At 44.8% G+C, this 11,520-nt stretch overlaps 1 long non-coding RNA gene across 1 annotated transcript; it reads left to right on the plus strand.

Annotated features, from left to right (window-relative positions):
* The first annotated feature begins 9,873 nt into the window (after positions 1 to 9,873).
* Positions 9,874 to 11,196, plus strand: LOC137225925 (uncharacterized). Its single transcript, XR_010944091.1, has 3 exons — positions 9,874 to 9,936; positions 10,079 to 10,344; positions 11,005 to 11,196. It is a non-coding gene; the product is annotated as an uncharacterized lncRNA (long non-coding RNA).
* Positions 11,197 to 11,520: the final 324 nt, after the last annotated feature.

Here is an 11,520-nt window from a genome sequence, read left to right on the forward strand (position 1 = left end):
AGCTAATTCATTGCTAGAGTATAGAAATGCAATTTAAAGAGGCAGTTCATGTGCCCCTGCTTTCTAAAGGTGCAGCATTAATAGAATGGATTCAGCAATTTAGCAAGGTGAACTCACCCTTGTATTGTAGTGTGCTTTGTTGAAAGGGGGAACTTTGTTGAAAGCTCCCTCCAGAAGGGGGAGCTCTCATATCCTGTGACCATAGCAGAGCCCAAGAGGAAGAGGAAAGACTTCTCTTCTTTCCTGGCAAGGACCAGCCAATGAAAAGTGATGGACTCTTTGTTTGCTATAGTCCTCCCAACTTCCTTTTCCTCTCTATAAAAGTATTCTCCTTCTCTTGCCATGCAGGGACTTGTATGTGGGTCACCTTTGTTGCAAACCTCAAATTGCAATTCTCTGCTAATCCTGAATAAATCCACCTTTGCTGGAGAAATATCTGGCAGTCTATATGTTTCAGGTCAACAAAACTGTCTTAATTTCTGCAGCTTCACTGTAAGTCAAAAGATACATGTACCCCGAAGCTCATAGCAGCACATTTGCATTTGGCATTTACAATAGCCAAGACATGGAAGCGATCCGATTGCCCACCAACAAACAATTGGATTAAGAAGATGTAGTAGTGGGCTTCCCTGGTGGTGCAGTCGTTGGGAGTCTGCCTGCCGATGCAGGGGAGACGGGTTTGTGCACCGGTCCGGGAAGATCCCATATGCCGCGGAGCAGCTGGGCCCGTGAGCCATGGCCACTGAAGCTGCGTGTCCGGAGCCTGTGCTCTGCAACAGGAAAGGCCACAACATTGAGAGGCCCGCGTACAGCAAAAAAAAAAAAAAAAAAGAAGATGTAGTAGTATATATACATATATATGGAATATACTCAGCCATAAAAAAGAATGAAATACTGCCATTTGCAGCATTTAGATGGATCTAGAGAATATTATTCTTAGTGAAATAAGTCAGACAGAAAAAGATGAATAATGTATATGCAAACAGAAACAGACTCACAAACATAGAAAACAAACTTGTGGTTACAAAGGGGAGAGAGAAGGGGGAGGTACAAATTAGGGGTATGTGATTAACAGATACAAACTACTATATATAAAATAGATAAGCAGCAAACATACACTATATAGTACAGGGAATTATACCCATTACCTTGTAATAACCTATAATGGAGTATAATCTGCAAAAATATTGAATCACTATGCTGTACACCTGAAGCTAACACAATATTGTAAATCAACCTTACTAAACAAAAGAAAAGAGTGGTATATAGAAGGACATTAGATATTAATAAAAGGGTTAATTCACCAATATATAACAATAATAAACATATATGCACCAAACTTCAGAGCCCCAAAATATATGAAGCCAACACTGATAGAATTGAAGGGGAAAATAGACAGTTCTGTAAGTAATAATAGTGGGAGATTTCAATACCAAACTTTAATCATGGACAGTTTACAACATAAAAGACTAGGTCCTAAAAGGCACTGTGCCTTCTTCTTTGCTCTCTCACTTGAACTACTCCCTCTGGTGGGACTTAGGTGCCATGTCATAAGGGGATTCAAGCTGCCTATGGCAAGGCCCAGGTGAGGAAGAGGTCTCCTGCCAATTGCCATGTGAGCGAGCCATCTTGGAATAGATCCTCCATTCCCATCAATGCTTCAGATCACTGCAGCCCCTGCCAACATCCTAATCGCCATTTCATGAGAGACCCTGACCATAATCACCCAGCTAAGCCTCTCCTGTATTCTTAATCTAATGAAACTGTGAAAAAACAAAGGTTTGTTTTTTAGAACCTTGATGTTTGGGGGTAATTTGTGTTTAAGCAATAGATAACTCATGCAAGTTTATAGTTCATTTTCACTTAATATAATTACTGATATGGTTGGGTTTAATGCTACCATCTTGCTTTTGTTTTCTACTTGCTCCATCTATTCTTTGGTACATTGTTTCTATGTTCCACTTGCTCTGTCTTCTTTTGGATTATTCAAGTATCTTATATCTTATTTTATCTACTCTATTGGCTTTTGGCCATAACTTTTTGTAATTCTAAGTGATTTACACTTAAAATGGGCATCCTCAATCTATAGCAGTCTGCCTTGAATTCATATAAATTCATATAAAATATAAGAACTTTATAACAACATAATTCCAGTTATCCTCCATTCTGCCCTTTGTGTTTTTGTTGTCATATGTTTTACTTTTACATATATTGTTAATCCCATCATATATTTTTATTATTGTTTTACACAGTCAAAACTCTTTTAAGAAGAAAAAAGTCAAAACATCCTTCTATATTTACCCATATATTACAATTTCCAGTGCCATTCTTCTTTCTTGTTAATCTGATCTTACTTCTGTAATATTTTATATTTAGCCAACAACAACAAAAAAAACCATACACTTTCTTTGACATTTTTTTGTAGCATAACTCTGATGGGCACAAATGGTCTCAGATTATGTTTGTCATTAAAAGCCTTTTTTTTTTTTCTTCACTGAATATAGAATTCTTTATTTTCAGATTATTTTATTTTGACATTTTAAAGATGTCACTCCATTGTCTTCTGCTTCCATTTTTCCTCATGAGAAGTCAGTCTTCATTCTTCTTATTGTCCCCTTCAATGTAATTTTACACACACCTACCCAACTGCTTTTAAGATTTTCTCTTTATCTTTGGCTTTTAGCAGTTTGATTATGATGTGCATAAATATTTTTCCTGCTTGGTATTTGCTGAGTTTCTGGGATCTGTAATTTATTTCTTTCATATTTTGGAAAATTTCAGCTATTATCTCTTCAAATATTTCTTCTCTCTCTCTTCTACTTTTGAAACTCCAATTGCTTACATGTTAGACTATTTTACATTTTCTGATCAGTCTTAGGCACTCTGTTTGAGATTGATCATTTGGTTTTTTCTTTCCTTTTTCTTCTTATTCTTCAGTTTGTGTAATTTCTATTGACTTGTCTTTTAATTCATTGATCTCTTCTTCAAATATGTCCAGTATAGTGTTAAGTCAACCCAGTGGGATCTTAATTTCAAAAACATTTTTCAGTCCTAGAATCTACATTTTTTAATTTCTTTTTTAGGTCCCCATTCCTTTGATTGAACTTTATATATGTTCACCTATTTTGCTCACCTTTTCTATAAATTCTTTAAAGGATTTATGATAGTTATTTTGTATCCTTGTCTGCTAATTCTAACCTCTGTGGGATCTGTGAGTCTACTTCTATTAACTTTATTCTCATTATAGGTCATATTTTTCTCCTTCTTCGCATTTTTGGTTATTATTGTATGCTGGACATTTTCAATGACACTATATAGAGATACTTTGTTATATTAGCTACTTCTAAATTGTGCTATGTTTTGTTCTGTTAGGCAGTTAAATTCCTGGTAAGGAGGGTCTATTTCAGGTTTATTCTTAATCTTAGAGTATTGCCCTCCATGGACACAGACTTTTCATTTTAAAGGTGGTCTTCCTAAGGGCTTATATTAAATGTCCAGTGTGCTCAACAAGGTCACTCTGCATGAGACAGAATTCCAATGTCTCCCCAGCATATAGCAGAAAACTGCTCAACTCTAATTTCATGTTCTGGTAACTGTTTCTGTTTAACAAATTATCCCCAAAATGTAGCAACTTAAAACAAATCTATTTTATTATGCTCTTTAATCCTGTGGGTAGGGAAATCAAGCTGGGTAGGGTAATATTGACTTGTCTCTGCTCTACAATGTCTCAAGCCTCAGCTGGCAAGATTCAAGTAAGTGATGAGTCTACCTGGACAGTTCAGGCTGGAATTATCTGACCTCTCTGGCGCCTGGCTTCAGAGGACTTGAAGTCCAGGGCTGCTGACCAGACTGTCTGTCTAGCTGTCGCCTCTCTGTATGGCTTGGGATAGGCAGAATGCTTCCATAACCACCCAGGACTCTATGAACAAGAATTCTAGTAAAGAAGATGGAAGCTGAATAGTCTTTTGTTGCCTAGCTTTATAAATCACAGAGCATAATTTCCCTGTGCTTTACTGGTTAAAGCAATCACAGCCCATCCAGACTCCAGGGTACAGAAACAGACTCCAGCTCTTTATGAGACCATTCCAGAGTCACGTTTTAGAAGAGCATGTGGCATAGGAGATATTGCTGTGACCATCTTTACAAAATACAATCTGCCAAAGTGCCCCAGCAGCTGTTACTGTCTTCTCAGAGTCTTTCTCTAAATGTGAACAGACTGGGACTTGGCCAAGTTCCTAGGGAATTTGGGGGACTTCTCCTCTGTGGTTTCCTCCTCTCTGGTGCCCTACGCCTCCAATTCCAGCCACTTAGCAGCCCTAAATTCCAATCTCTGCTTCCTCTGCTCCAAAAGACTTCCACCTTCTACCTGAGTGCTGTTTTCCTGTACCACGGCTGGAAAATTGACCCCAGGCTGAAAGCCAGGGTAAATGCCAAGCTTATCTCCCCTGCTTATTTCTAGGCCCACAGTCCAGTTCTGTGCTCTGTTCAATGTCTGAAAATAGTTGTTTCAAATATTTTGTTCCATTTTATAGTCGTTTGCTGTGAGATGGTGTGGCAGACTCTAAAATGGCCTCCAGTTATCCCTGTCTCTTGATGTTCACATCCTTATGTGGTCCCATTCCCTTGAGTATACAGAGGATCTGTAACCTGCTTCTAACCATAAAGAATATGTCAAAGGTGATGGAATTTACACCACCATGTATACATGATTACTGTACATGATGGTGTGACACACAATCGTAGGGCTGTTTTACTGCGGTTCCTCCCTTTCCTTTGCTGCCTATGAAGAAGCAAGCTGCCATGTTATGAGCTGCACGTGGAGAGGGCCATGTGGCAGGGAACTGGTGTTGGTCTCTGGCCAACAGCCAGTGCAAACCTGTGGCCCTTAGTTTAACAACCTGTAAAGGAACAGATGAGATCCCAGCCATGCCCAATACCTTGATTGCAACCTTGCAGAAGTTCCAGCTAAGGGGTGCCCAGAATCCTGACCCACGGAAACTATGAGATAACTAATGTGTGTTGTTTTAACCTTAAAACTTTGTGGTAATATTGTTATGCAGCAAAAGAACTAATACAGAGAGTAAGTCTGATACCACCAGCTCCTTTTGGACCAAAATGAGAAGTCATCCTGTGTTGTGAGTCATAGAGAAGGCACATGATATGAGACCTGGGAGAGAGCAAGAGATGATACCTTATACATCTCTTGCCAGTCCACTAGAAGAGACCTCCCAGCCTCTAAGCATCCCCTCCTATCACAGGGCCTGCCAGTCCACCCTTAGAGCTTTATTCTTTGAATGAAACATTCATCCATTCAACAAAGTTGTATTAAGTCCCCTGCATGACAGTCCCTGTGCTTAGCACCCAGGCGCCAAAGATGAGTTACACACTGTCCCTGCCTTCAAGAACGCACAATGCCACTTATTCACTTGTACACATTATGTCACTTAACACCCACAGTAAACCATAAGGTGGGTGCCATGCTTGTCTGCATTTTACAGGTTAGGAATTAACACTCAGAAAGGCTTAATCACTCATCATAGACATACAGCTAAAGAGTGTTAGAGTCGGAATTTGAACTCAGGATTTATTTTTTATTCCAAAATCTTCCCACTACATGCTAAATGACTGTGAGAGACAGACAATTAGTGTGGGAGACAGACAAATTTAAAAAAAAAAACATAATTGTGACTCAATGTAATAAATACTCTATTGCAGAGAGCAAGGATTTACTGGGGAGCATAGACAAGGAATTTTCGGGCTCAGAAAAGGCTACAATGAGGAGCAGACAATTAAGCTGGGTTCTCCTGGTGATTAAGGAGAGGGGCAGTGCTGGAGAGATGCATTCCAGGATTAGACAGGGCAGTGGGATGGCAGAGCCACATACATGGCAAGTGTGGAGGGCTAGTACCTGCTCAGTCATGGAAGAAGTTTGGGAAGAGTGGCAGGTAGGATCAGATCCCACTGCTAGGACAAGTGCTGGGTTAGCAACTACATAGTGAAGCAGGAAGAAGCATGGAAGAATGATTTGGGCCCCTGGAGGCCATGGGACCTCCGGCCATGCAGGGTTACTGGGAGAAGAGACAGGGGTCCAATATCCCAATCTCACCATGACATCAACGTCAGCCACCCAACACCAGCTGTGCCACGGCTGCCTCCCTATCCCACCCCTGGAGAGGAACTGCTCCACCCACAGTCCCTGATGACAGGGTTGTCTAAGCAGCCATAATTATATCCACTGACCTCATGCTTCCAGCCACAGATGACTGGCCCAGAAGTGAACACATGTTTTTGCTTTCTTCCCAGGCCATGTTAGTATCAATACATCGCATCAGAAGACAGATGGCTGAGGTGCAAAGTCACATAGGTCAGGGCCACAGTGGGCACAGGGCTGGCCAAAGCCACAGGTGAGCTTAGGTATAGGTAACAAGTCACAGAGGAAACTAGTCTACAGAGGGAAACAGAAGACTGGAACAGAGAAACCCGGAAGGAAGCAGAGTTGAGGCCATGAGACCCCAGAGGGAGAGAGAAGGAAAGATCACTAGAGGAGCTGCCTCATGATCTCACGGACCTACAAGGTTTAGCTGTACACCACTCTTCTCAAGTCCAATATATGTCCCCAAGTGGTCACGATGAACTCCCTGTATACATAAGCTAGTTTGACTAGGTCTCTGTTTATGACAAGTGATCCCTATACTGGTCAGGACTCTTGACTGCAAGTGACAAAATCCCTGCAATAGCTGGCCCCATCGTAAATGGAACGTGCTCACTCATATAACTGAGAAGGATGGGTGGAGGCAGGGGTAGCTAACACCCCACACAGCTGAATCCAGGATGCAAGTCGTGACCTTGGGGAGCTCTCTTGCCACCTCCTGGCCCTCTATTTTTGAGCTTCCTCTTCTCTTATGAATGGGCTTCCTGCATAAGGCGGGAAGACGTTCTGGCAGCCCAGAGCCACATGTTTCCAGCACTGTGACCCCAACATAAAAGATCGTCTTGCCGCCATCAGTAGAAGAAAATCGAGGGGAAAGACTCTAATTGGCCAGGTGGATCACATTAACGCTCCTGAACATATCACTAAGGCCAGGGAAATTGGGATGCTCTGATTGACCAGGTACAGGTCACATGCTAATCCCTGTGATCTGGAAGAGACCTGAGGACCATGTATGTTAACTGAAGTAAGAGGAAAAGGGAGAAACCTGCTGGGCAGCCCAACAGAATAACTGCCACATCCCCAAGTTAAGTTGGGACCAAAGGAACAGGTACACTGTTTGCCACAAACCACTCGAGATACATAGATAATTTTGTTGATAGATCACTCAGTGTGTTATGACTGACCTGGGCCAGTCTAATGGTAGCCATAAAGGTCTCTGGACCACCTGTCTTACTAGTCTGTTATGGTCCAAGAAATCATTTACCCTTGTTGCTTCTTTCCATATCTAGAGTTCATACTATTACAACCAATCCTAAGCTTATATGGCATTATATAGCTGGTCAATCATTTCAAGTCACTTAGCCATCATTATTTTGGGTGAAGACACAGTTGCATAGTGGGTAATATAAGAAAATAAGCAGAATACGAGTAATATAGCTAATAGCAAAAATAAAAAGATACACAGAGAATCAATCAGTATGTGGTCCACGCATCTCCAGCTGCCGATCACGAAGGGAACCCCTGAGAGTCCAAAGCTCTATCCATCTGCCTTCAAACACCAAACTGATGGAGGTGCCTCAATTCTCACATGAAGCGGTTCAGCAGAGCAGAAGGAGTTCAGGCCTGGCATCAGAGACCTGGATTTGAGTCTCAGTTCTGCTGTTCACTGGCTGTGGGATCTTGCAGGGTCTCTACAACCTCCTTGAGACTCAATTTTTCACCAGAAGAAATGGAAGAACTATCATCTACATCACAAAGCAAATGTGAGGAGTACACGATGACAAAAAAATCCCATAATACTGTACAAAGGGAAAAGAAGTGTAAGAGGCGATATTGTACATCCGGGTAGGCTGCATTAAGGTCCCGTGGAAAATATCTGCAAGTGAAAAAACTGGGAACCACGAAATGCTTCTGATCACACTTCTTCCTACGTGTCATCTCAGACCTGAGCATTTGAATTTTGAGTTCTGCAATTCTGTTATGGCAAAATATCCTGCCCCCTTGCTCCAAGCAGCAGTCCAGACAGGGAACAATTTTAGTGCAAAGGACATTACCAAGGATAAACCAGTTTTATTACAATATCAAACGAGTCTGTGTTATATATGCTCCAGTATAATAAAAGTATCTTTTCTTTTTTTACATCAAGATGAGAAAAACTTTTTCTTCAACTTCTGTGTTAAGATGAACCAAAACCCTTCATGCTGCACATTCAGGGCTGTCTTCCTCATGTCTGATCCTCCCTGGAGAAAGAGCTGTCAGACACTTTCTCTGAGATGTCACAGGCGTGGCCTCAGCCACAGTTCCCCAAGGGCACAGTCTCCGAAGTTGGAACTGTCAGACCACTCGCATATTTAAGAAAGGGCTGGAAGGGCTTCCCTGGTGGTGCAGTGGTTGGGGGTCCGCCTGCCGATGCGGGGGACACGGGTTCGTGCCCCGGTCCGAGAAGATCCCACATGCCGTGGAGCGGCAGGGCCCGTGAGCCATGGCCGCTGAGCCTGCGCATCCGGAGCCTGTGCTCTGCGGTGGGAGAGGCCACAACAGTGAGAAGCCCACGTACCACACACAAAAAAAAAAGGGCTGGAAGACCCCAGGCCTTACCTTGGAGTCCTGCCACTGCAGGGGAACATACATCCTCCGCAGACACAGCGGCTCTTCTCAGGCCCAGAGGCTGAGCCCTTGGGCCCAAGGCCCATCCTTTCCAGAATCAGGCCCAGCTACACCCTGGCACCCCTGCCTTCCACACTGGGTCTCTGGTTTTCAGAGTCTTCTGTCCTTCCTCTGGTCTCCCATAACTGCTCCCCCTGCACTCCCCATCTCAGTACCAACACAATAATGCCGTCACCTGGTTACAGCTCTGCCTGCCCTAGGGTAATCTGAATTCCCCAAGGCCTGGGGCTGCATCTTAATCATATATGCAAAACAGGGTCAGACACATCGTAGAAACTCAGATGTTGAAAGCAGTTAATGAATTCATAAGTGTATGGATGAATGGATGGATGAATTTATGGAAGGATGGACAGATAGGTGAAAGGATGGATAGCCTTTACCTGCTGTTCCCAGGTTCCAGCCCTACAACCCAGAAGTTCCTTCAGTTTGTTCCTAGCATCCTCTCTCTGCCTCCTGCCTCCTGATAAAGTATCCCTCTTCCTCTGTTGCCTGGTAGGACGCAGAGTTGCCCATAGTTTCAGGTTCTCCCTGCGGCTCCCAGGAGCTTCCTTCCAGCTGGGGCTGTCCCAGCCAAGACATGCTGTGAGCTTGACCCTTTCTGAACCCTCCTGAGCAGTCAGCTCCCTGCTCTCCCTACCATAAATGGCTCTGAAGGGCCCTTTGGATGTTAAGGTCAACCTGGTCCTTCTGCTCTGAAGATTCCTGAGCTGCAGACAAAGCATGGCTTTGCTTCCTGGGGACCACAGTGCAGTGGAAGAGGCACAGCTTTCCAGAGAGAGATACCCTTGGGTTCGGAGCCCACCTTTCTGCCTCTCTAGCTTGGCGAATCCTGCAAGCCATTACCAGGATTTCAATTTCTTTATCTATAAAAGGGGGCCGATTTTACCCATCTCACAGGATTACTTGGAGGATTAGGGAAAATGAAAGTAGAGTCCACCATCTGGTACAGAGTAAGTCTGCAATTTGTGGGTTTCCTTCCCTGGCAAAGATCGGTCCTTTCTAGCCAACTACCAGCCCACTGAGCAAGAGCGCCCCCTCCCGGCTTTCTCGGCCCTCCCGCCCTCAACCACACCACCAGCCTGCGCTCTGCTCCTCAGACTCTCTATGCTGTTTTAAAGGTTTGTTAAAGTCTTGTGAAACACAACGTGGCTCCATTTGACAAGGGGAAGCTGAGGCCTGGGGCCATCCAGGACTAGGGTGGATTCAAGCTGGCCACGAATTCTTTGGCACTCTCTTGGCTTCCCCACTCCTTGAATCTAGGCTGGCCCTGGGGCTGCTGAATCAGAAGTCCTCGGCGTTAATGCAGTGCCTGCCCGGGAAGTGGAAACGTTTGCTTTGTCCCCCTTGGAACCCTTCCTCTTGGGATGCTCCCTCCGGAAATGCAGCCACCTGGAGCGGCCACGTCTGGGCACTGACGACAGCTGGCAGCCCCAGCGGCCCTCCCAGTCCACAGCCACGTGGGTGCGTCATCTTGGACGTCCCAGCCAGCCGAGCCCTCGGAGGACAGCAGTCCCAGCCAACACCATGTGAGTCAGAACTCACAGAACTGTGAGATAATCAAATGGCTGTTTAAAGACACTGGGGGCTGGGGTGGTTTGTTACGTAACCAATAGGTACCCAGAACGAATGCCTGGACAGCAGGGGTGGCACACAGCTCAGGTCTGGACCCCAGCCCCATCCATCCTCCATCCGAGCTGTGTGGGGACTGGTGGGGCTTTAACAGGACCGGCGTGCCCCTATCCTACACCACACACCAGAAGCACGTTGATGGGCAGCTCTCTTAGGCCACAGAACCAAACGTGGGGCTCTATCTCCCCCTTGCTGAGTAGAGTGGACACTGCAGAGAGCTCCCTGCCAGCCCTGCATCCCTGCCACCATCTGCCTCCCTAGTGCTGGATGGGCAGCCAGCCCCGGAAGCCCCCAGCTGCCAGGAATGCTTGACTGTGAGGCCAGGGCCTGCAGCTGTACCAGTCCCGGCTGCCAGGGCCAATATCAGAGCAGCCGGCCCCTGACGCTCACCAGGGCTGCCAACGGGATTTCAGAGAACAGCAGGAGACATCTTCCGAATGAATCAGGGGCTTCTAGAGGGGAGAGGGAAAGCAGGGCTGGCAGAAGAGGGGCAGCGCTCAATCTAAAAGTCTGTGACAAGTGGGGCTGCGAACAGAAAGTGGTCTTTCCCTCAACAGGAGGATGGGGACACCTGGGAAAAAGAAGTAGAGCTCAGGAGGCTGAGGGGGTCAGCCAGACCCTTCCCCTCCACCCACGTCGAATGTCACCCCAAGCGTAAACTCTGGATTCTTTTCTATTGTGGTAAAATATACATATCATAAAATGTACCATTTTAGCCATTTTTAAATAGTGTGTATGAGTGGTATGAAGTACAGTCACAATGTTGTGTAACCGTCATCACCACCCATCTCCATAACCCTCTTCATCTTCCCAAACAGCAGCTATGTGCTTATTAAATAATTCCCCTTTTCCCCCTCCCCCAGCCCCTGGCAACCACCCTTCTCCTTTCTGTCTCTAAGGATTTGACTCATCTAGGGACCTTATGTAAATGGAATCATGCAGTGTTTACCCTTTTGGGACTGACTTGTTTCACTTAGTGTAATACCTTCAAGGTTCATCCATGTTGTACGTGTGTCCAAATTACCCATTTATCTATCAGTGGACACTTGGGTTGCTTCCAGCCTTTGGCTATT

The sequence above is a fragment of the Pseudorca crassidens genome, chromosome 6 (genome assembly GCF_039906515.1).
Source record: "Pseudorca crassidens isolate mPseCra1 chromosome 6, mPseCra1.hap1, whole genome shotgun sequence".
Lineage (NCBI taxonomy): Eukaryota > Metazoa > Chordata > Mammalia > Artiodactyla > Delphinidae > Pseudorca > Pseudorca crassidens.